This window comes from Mastomys coucha, unplaced genomic scaffold, assembly GCF_008632895.1.
Source record: "Mastomys coucha isolate ucsf_1 unplaced genomic scaffold, UCSF_Mcou_1 pScaffold21, whole genome shotgun sequence".
Classification (NCBI taxonomy): Eukaryota; Metazoa; Chordata; class Mammalia; order Rodentia; family Muridae; genus Mastomys; species Mastomys coucha.
In genome coordinates this window covers 89,091,672-89,100,418 of record NW_022196904.1, presented here as the reverse complement: position 1 = coordinate 89,100,418, position 8,747 = coordinate 89,091,672, and the positions used below count along the sequence as shown (strand labels likewise).

Here is an 8,747-nt window from a genome sequence, read left to right as displayed (position 1 = left end):
GGGGGGGGGATAACAAGGATTTGGAGGACTCACCAAACAGTTCGGAGACTCTGCTGGCTCTGAGACATCTTTTCTTTGAGGATCTCTTCATGAATGTCCCACAGCCCCTCAGCTCCTGGCAGGGTACATCTGGACACAGCCAGAGCCTTGGTGTTCACAGGAAAGGCCCAGAGCTAAAAACTGGGGAAGAGGCAGAAGAGGAGGAAGAGAAAATAAGCAGAGATACAAACCTCAGAACCAAGGGTGGATCACCCAGTTCCTAAGGGTTGCGCAAGCATCATTCTGTGGGTTCTGACCCCACCCCTGCTCCTCTCCCCTTCCTGCAACAGCTGGCTTAAGCTAGCCTAGAGTTGTAGTTACAGAACTATATGCAGTAGCCAAGGGACATCTGATTGCTATCTCCCCGTTCTAGGCTCACAACATCTTAATGGGGTGACTTTTTGACAATGGAACAACCTAAAACCCTTGCTCCTCCCCGAGGGTGCTGGTACCTCAGTAGGAACCTTTTAGAATCCCAAGGTAAAATGGCAGCTTGCAGTTTCATAGAAATAAATGACACATTACTAGTCAAATCTGTTTGGACAGACAGCATATGGACGTGTCCCAGCGAGCTGTCAAGGGTCGAGATGGCTCTATGAGTAAAGGTACTTGCTGCTAAACTTGATGGCCTGAGTTCCATCCTGCATCTACATGGTGGAGAGAGAGAGCCAACCCCTGAAAACTGTTCTCTGACCTCCACATGCACACCCCCCCCATAAATGTAATAAAATAATTAAAATGAACATGTCCTAGATTGACTTTCTGTAGCATGGCTTTGTCATGAAGATTAAAGAGCATTATGTAAGGTTTGGCTGTAAATCCCACAGAGAGCAGTGGTGGCTGGTGTAGCACAGAAGCTGGACAGGCCTTCAGAGTTCACCAAGGCTAAATGTCCTCATTTTACAGTCTGACAGTAAAGGAAATGGAAGCCCAGGCAGCTGACTTGGTCCCATTGCTACTTGTGTGACTCTGGGCATGTGATTGCCCCCCCCTTTTTCTTTTAAATCTCAGCTTCTATCTGCATCTGTAAAATGAAGGGGTCATGGTCAGCTCAAATATCCTGTGACATTATGAATCCCAGAACCATGTCGTGAGATCTTGGGAGACTGGGTTGGCTGGTGGAGGCAGCCCTTGGGTAACCTTCTAGAGGACTTCAAAGCCCACAACAGAGAAGGCTACAGGGTCTTCCCAGCAGGCTAAGGTATTTCTAAGTCTGGGGGTCGACTTACACCTGACATTCCAGCCTAGGTAAGGTGAGGGCCAAATTGATCCACTTGCTCCTTTTTCCTCCTAGCCTCTTACCTGCAAGGGTGGCCTGGCCCAGGGGAAGAGACAGATTGTGTGGGAAGTTGGGGTAAGAGGCAAGTGAAGGACAGGGTGGGATTCATGAGTGGAGTCAAACAAACTGTCACCCATCAGACCTTCCTTAGGTGCTGGGTTTGGGTGGGGACAAGATGGCAGGTACTGGGCATCCTGTTGGGGTAAGGAGAAGCAGAGAGCTGAAGAAGGGACAGACTGGTTCCCTGCGACCTGCCTCTTGGTTCTAAGTGGGCACAGACGGAAATATTGGGTGTTTTGTTTCTCTTCCTGGAGTCCCTGGGTTTCCATCTCCTGGAGAGTCATTGATTATCAAGTTTCCAGGATGGAAGAGGCAGAGCCCTGTGGTAGAGAGGCCTTTGGTTGAAGTAGACTGTGGTCTAGCTTAGAAAGCAGACTCACAGCTACTGAGCAAACTGTTAAACTAACTAACTAACTAACTAATGATTGTTGAACTCCTCTCGATGTGACCCTGCCTTGGCTCTGTCTCCCTGTGGCTCTCCCAGTGTCTGTGACCATGACAATGAGTGCCAGGCCATGAGCTCATCATTTTTGGTTTTTCAAGACAGGGTTTTCTCTGTGTAGCCCTGGCTGTTCTGGAACTCACTCTGTAGACCAGGCTGACCTCAAACTCAGAAATCAGCCTGCCTCTGCCTCCCAAGTGCTGGGATTAAAGGCGTGCACCACTACTGCCTGGCTCATACTCTTTCCTTAAGCAGGAGTTCTTTTGCACTTTCTGTCTGCTTGGCAAACTCATTCTTCAAGACCTTGCTCTATGCTACCTGTTGAGAGCCTTTCCAGAGACACCTCCTCCCCTACTCAGTAACTAGCTAGTTTCTCCTCTTGTTTGTTTCCAGAGTACCTTCAAAATGACCTCATTAGAGAACTGTGCCATTTGGAAACTGTGTGTGAGTATAGATATGGGCCCGGTGTGTCCCTGCACATATGCTTGGAGGTTTCAGGGCAGGGGCCTGGGCCTCATGCATTTCTTTATTCTTTAGGCCTGTTTACATAGTGAGTGCCAAAGAGAATAAGTGACTTAATCCCTCTCCTATAAGAGAGCACCCTCCCCAACTCTTCCCCTAACAGATTCATGGAAACAGCTTTCAATGTTTTAATAGAAAGCCAAAGTAGGAAAGACTCCAGGTTAGACCAAGACGGGCTGCCTTAGATAAAGGGGAGGCCCCCTTGAGCAGGTGGCATGGGACAGAGAGGGAAATTCTGAGCCTCCTTTGAAAACCCAGACACTTCCCACATCTGATCTGAGACTGCTTATCCAAAGGGCAAACATTCTTGGCCCCCAAACAACGGTAAATGGTTTTGCAATGCTCTTCCCTGTGTACCTACTGAAGGTGTGGCCATCCACACCCACAAACGACACACAGATAGCCTGTCTCAGCCTGTGATCTCGCCTTTCAAGAGTGCCTTTCATGATCCCAGTTCTGGCTATGTGACCTTGAATGCTTTTCCTCTGAACCGTATCAGTAAGAAGGAGGTAATTACCAGTGCCTAGTTCACCTCCTGAGAACTGGAAGAGACAATGGGCGGGAACGTGTTTTAGAAAGAGCACGCATGAGAACGTTACTGGGAAGCCTGCTCACATTGTTCCCCTAGCTGTCCAAGGCTCAGCTTACCTCTTCTTACTAAGAGCAGTCATCCCACGTGCCTGCTCTCTGCCGTGCCCTCCCACCGCCCACAGACACCAAGGGGATGCCCTTCTCCATTGTGTCCCACCCTTTCTGGTGAATCCTGCGGCCCTTGCCATTTACAAGTGCCTTCTGTGGTGTGAGAAGGAGGAGATCTGGGTCTCCCTTACTGGGCCAGTGAGTCTGTGTAGCCAAGTGTAGGCTGGAGGTTCTTGGTCTTGTCTGCCTCCCTTTTAGAAGGTACTTCAAGCTCCCCTGCATTACAGATAAAAACGTGCCCTGAGGACTCTGAGCTGAAGAAAGCTGCTAGTCAGTTTTCATCTTCAGGAGTCAGCACACTTTAAAGGCAGTTTTTAATGCCTCCAGCATCTCACCCTTCCATTTGGAATTGATAACATGGCTGGGGCCAGAGAGAATGAGTTTATTCAATATCTGTATGTGAAATAAGAGTCCTGGGCTAGGATTGAGGAATCACTGGTTCTAACTCAATATGGCCCCTGGTGATAAGTTTATCCTGAGGCCTCAGTTTCCTCCCATGCAAATTAAAGAGGAGCAGGAGGCAGAGATTAGGACTTTGCTTCCTGGGCTCTAACACACTGACTGAGACACCTGCCAAACATTCCCCTTTGCCCTAATTGGATTACATGGGAGCAACTGGAGCAGAAGACCCATTTTACAGGAGGAGACCTAAGAAAGCACAAGGCACAGAGGCATGGTTGACCTGCACCAGTTTACACTTCCTGAAAACTAGAATCCAAGACTCCTAACTTCCAATCTAGACTTGCTACTAGCAGCAGAAGATGCTTCAGCCAGTCCGGAGATTTCCAAGGAGCTGATCGCTGAGGGCTGGTCACAGTGGAGTAGAATGGGCAGCGTAGTTCTGCAGAGCCTGCAGCTTTGGTCGAGCAAGACAGACTCCTGGAATGTTATTTCCGTGAGTGTCCCGTTGCAGACCTGTAAGTGTTCTCTTATTGGTAGGAGAGGAGGAGCTTTCGCTGCCTAGATGGAAGCCTGGGAGAGCGCCTTCGGACCACACACGACTCTTCATGCCACAGCGCAGCTCCCTACTCTCTGTGTTTCCTGGGAATGCCTGCTTTTCTCCCTCGGGAAGATCCACTCTGTGTTTTAGCAGCACCCCACGTCGAGTCCTCCCTCTCAAGGAAAACATCGAAAGCCCTGAACGTCTAACCCGGACTATGGGTAGCTTTTCCAACCCTGTGGCGTCTTACCTGCTTCTGTGATCTGTCTCCGGTGAGCACTGCAATGATGCCCAGCAGCGCTCAGCGCCCTCAGAGCTCTGCACTCCTACTGGTTCTTGGCTCCCTTTTTCTTCCCAGGGTGTCCCTCCTCTGGCCCCGCCCTGCCTTAGCACACCAGCTTCGGCGCTGGCTGGCTTGGGGCGCCTCCGCCCAGCTCCTTGGCCTCACCCGGTTGTGGGGAACCACCTGCTTCCTGGATCCCAGACAGAATTTTTCTCATTTGTGTCTCTATGTGTCAGCCAACCTAGCGAAAAGCTGATCTCCAGAAACCCAGACCAAGAGCTAAGCTTTGGTGAAGTCGGGAGTGGCACCTGTGTAGCTGTGTGGCACTGGGCAGCTCCTATCTGGGGCCTTGGTTTCCTCTCTATGGGTACCACCATTCCTGCACGCGTTCTTCACAGGCTTACGGTAAGGTCAGAAGTGTTTTCAGAATCCAAAATACTAAAACCGGAATAGCCAAAGAAAACATCTGTTTCTAAGACAAACTCTGTTTTCAGTTTGCAGACGCCCAAATTGGGGAGGTGACTACATACAGCAAGCAAGTCGGTGACAGAGCTCAGTCTCAGAATCCACTGTACTCTCTCAGTAGTACCTCACATTCCCCATCAACTTGTGTCCAGCCACTTCTTAACTGGTGTCAGTCCCAGAGCACTTGTTTTCTAGCCACTGGGTCTGCATCCAAATTGTTTCTGATGATATTACGTAGAAGAGAAGCTGACAAGTGTCATTTTCCTATTGATGACAGAAACAGAGACTAGCCTCTCAGGGACTCTGTAGCAACCACGTATCCAAGCTCTCCTCACTAGCAGAGATCACACAATGAACACATTCAGATGAGCCCCCTCATACCCTCGCAAAGATCTACTGCAGTATTTCCAAGGTGAGTAATTTCTTTTTTTTTAAAGATATTCTTCTAGGCTTCTATTTTTTAAAAAGATTTATTTATTATTATATGTAAGTATGTATAACTAGCTGTCTTCAGACACACCAGAAGAGGGCATCCGATCTCATTACTGGTGGTTATAAGCCACCATATGGTTGCTGGGATTTGAACTCAGGACCTTCGGAAGAGCAGTCAGTGCTCTTAACAACTGAGTCATCTCTCCAGCCCCGCAAGGTGAGTAATTTCAATCACAGAATTTTAGGATATGATTATCCAATGAAGTGCTCAGGGAAAAACAAAATGTGCCACATGATAGGCATTTTGTACATAATTGCTAATCTCCTTCAAAATGCGCCATTGTTGTATTGTTTCAGTACAACAGGTTTCTATCCAGCCGTTCCTCCCTAGGCAGTCATCCTGATCACCTCTGTGTGCGCTGCTTCCAGTCTACACCGAGGACTATGGGCTTCTCCTGGAAAGTTCTGATTCAGAAGATGTGGAGTGTGGTCCAGAAATCAGCATTTTTAAAAAACAAGAGTCCGGCCAGGGGGTGACAGGGCACATCTTTAATCCCAGTGCTGGGCAGGCAGAGGCAGACAGATCTCTGTGAGTTTGAGGCCAGCTAGGTCTACAGAATGAGTTTCAGAACAGCCAAGGCTACCCAGAGAAACCCTGTCTCAAAAAAACAAAAAACAAAACAAAACAAAAAAAAACACTTAAACAAACAAACAAAAAAGAAATGAAAAACAAGATTTCCAGTCTCCCAATGATGCTTAAGACTAGCTTTGGGGGTGCCTGGCATATAAGTGGTGCAGAGACATCTATAGAGGCAAATCCCACAAGAACAAGGACTACAGGCGGTGGAGTGATGCTTCAACAGCTATGAATGCCTGCTGTTTTTGCAGGGGACCCTGTACCCATCCAGGATCTCATGACCATCTGTAACTCCAATTCTAGGGGATCTAGGGAGTCTCCTGACCTCCACTGGTACCAGGCACACATGTGGTGCAACAGGCTATACAGCTGGGCAAAATAATCATAGACATAAAATAAAATAAATAAATCTGAGAAAAATTTTAAAAGTAGCCTTCAGTGCCAGGTGGTGGTAACCTACTCAGGAGGCAGAGGCAGGCAGATCTCTGAGTTCAAGACCAGCCTGGTCTACAGAGGGAGTCCTAGGACAGAGAAACCTTATCTTAAGGGGGAAAAAAAAAGACTAGCTTCGGTTCAGTCAAGGTCCTACCGTTTTCCCTAGTTTGGGAAAGGTCTTGCATTCTTGGCATAGGGGAGCAACTAACTGGCCATACCAGAAGTGCTCTGAGGACACAATGATCTGTTCCAATAACGTTTTAGAACCAGAGATGCTGATTCATACCACCTTAGAGTTCTAGAGTCATTTAGCATAGATCCTAAGTGAGAAGGACTCACAGCTCTCTAGTCGGTCCCACCTAGTAAATTCTCCGTAGTTCATGTTGACACGGGAATGTTCAGCTTCACATGGTGGAAGCTCATTGTCTCAAAAGCAGGAAAGTGGCTCTGGTTGTCAGGCTATCTATCTTCACATCTCAGACTGCCTCCTTCTGCCCTTCGGTCTTTGCACCCACTGGGAACTTGGAATATTAGCCTAATCTTTCTTTTAGAGAAGGCAGCTGACCAAGGAGCTGTTGGGAAATGGTCTGAGTGGCCTCATTCCCCAGCCATGCTTTGCGGGCTTCCTAGGAGGCTAGATGGAATGATGGGTACCAGGCTGTTGGGATGTGTGCAGTAAAGGCACTGTTCCTTTGAGAAGACAGGGAGCTGAGTGTCTCTCCCTGAGGAGCCAGTGAGAGGAACTCCCTCATCCACAGAGGCAAGGTCTTCATGCTAGGATGGGTAGTGTGAAGGAGAGGAGTGGAGACAGAGGCTAGGATGTGCTGACTTAGACTAGGCGAAGAACTCACCTAGAGATTATACCACCTTCTAGTCTTAGCTTCAATACCCCCTTCTGGTGGAGTCCTTTCTTAACCACTCTATTCCTAAATAAAATCCTTCAGTTTTGCTTGTCCATATGACTTTCTATCACATGGGTTCCTGGCCTTAAACTCAGGTCCTCATATCTGGTGTGAGGGACCTTACCTGCTGAGCCATCTCACTGGCTCTCTTGCTTTGATTTTCTAGGCTGTTGCTAGTGCTTTGACTATATCCTCAGCTGAGACTCCATCACCCCACTGACTCCCCAATTCCTCTTTCCCTTTGCCCTGAGGCCTGAGGGTGGCAATGAGCCTGTGTTTTAAGTCCCAGGATACTTTAACCACCCCCACCCTGCCAGCCCCAGCATGGATGCTTATTCCCTTGACCACCTCTGAACAGAGCCTTCTCCATTGCTGGTATTACATAGGACTGCTTCCGAGGCCCACTTTGGTGATTGTACAGTATTTCCCTTTTAACACAGCTCTTTCCATTCTGGGTATGATTTATTTGTCTACTCTAGTTGTCAACTCCAACCCTGGTATAGAAGAACTCTTTGAGTGTCCCAAGCCATTCCCAGAACCAATTCTAGCACAGTGTTGACTGTAATATGAACTTATTGAACAAATAAGTAAATGATTGAATGATATTGAACCATGGTTATAGACATGGAAATCACTTGGCATTGTGTTCTCAAGGAAAGCTCTCCAAGATGGAACCTAAGAACGCCTGCTGGACAGCAGGGAGCTTTTCAACCTTTAGGCTAAACCCTATAAGCATCAGATTCCCACATCTAACAACCCACTCATCTCCAAGTGATACACTGAGACTGGAACCCTGGCTCCACCCAGGCTCCGCCTCTCAGTAAAGGCACCATTATCCATCCAGGTCTCTTTCCTTCAAGGATCTCAATCCAGCTTTCAGTTTATCTGCGCTCACTTGGAGTGCCTTCCCCATTGGACTGTAAGCTCCAAGAGCAGAATCCAGATGTGTATTTTACCCAGTTTTCCCAGCGTGGCTGGTACATGGGAGGAAAGGCTGGGAGGGAGAGCATGGATGGGGTCTATCAACAGCTGAAAGGTCTATCCTTGGCCAGGGGAAATAATGAATTGGAGGAGATTTGGTGATTGCATCAAGTTATTGATACCCATTTCTCATCAATCCAGACTAGAATTATTCCTTGGGCCTGCCTCTATCTACAGTCAACCCTGTGTCTATAGAGGACTGGCTCCTGGAACTCTGAAGACCAAAAACCAAGAATTCTCAAGTCTTGTATATTAAAATGGTGTAGCACTTGTATATAGTCTGTGCACATCCTCCAACATACTTTAAATCATCACAAGGTAAGTTACAATACATACTACACAATATAAACGTTATGTAAAGCGTCTTTATACTGTATTATTTAGGGAATAATGACCAAAGAATGTTTGTGTATTGCTGGGACAAACTTGAGATATAGTTCAGTTGATAGAGTGCTTATATAGCATGCACAAAGCTCTGGGTTCAATCCTTAGCAGCACATAAACTGGACACAGCAGTACATACCTATAATCCCAGCACAAAAATGCTAGTGCAGGAGGACCAGAAGTCCAATGACATCCTTGCCTATTTGGACACCAGACTGGCTGGCATATGTGAGATTTGCTTCAAAAA

General features: G+C 47.6%; 1 protein-coding gene and 1 long non-coding RNA gene across 3 annotated transcripts in view; one reads left to right on the top strand and one right to left on the bottom strand.

Moving 5' to 3' along the window:
• The window catches only part of Kcne3 (potassium voltage-gated channel subfamily E regulatory subunit 3), an 8,053-nt gene extending 3,752 nt beyond the window's left edge, over window positions 1-4,301 (bottom strand). Inside the window, exons 1-2 of the mRNA XM_031387521.1 lie at window positions 4,232-4,301; window positions 34-180 (exon numbers count right to left, since the gene is read on the bottom strand). The gene's annotated coding sequence lies outside the window, so the exon portion shown is untranslated. The remainder of the gene's footprint in view (window positions 1-33; window positions 181-4,231) is intronic.
• LOC116102640 lies at window positions 4,037-8,430 on the top strand. 2 transcript variants are annotated; one of them, XR_004123249.1, is made up of 4 exons: window positions 4,037-4,253; window positions 4,501-4,669; window positions 4,759-5,141; window positions 8,258-8,430. It is a non-coding gene; the product is annotated as an uncharacterized LOC116102640 (long non-coding RNA). The 2 variants fall into 2 exon arrangements; XR_004123248.1 differs by lacking the exon at window positions 4,037-4,253 and having other exon boundaries at window positions 4,333-4,669.
• The last annotated feature ends 317 nt before the right edge of the window (window positions 8,431-8,747 follow it).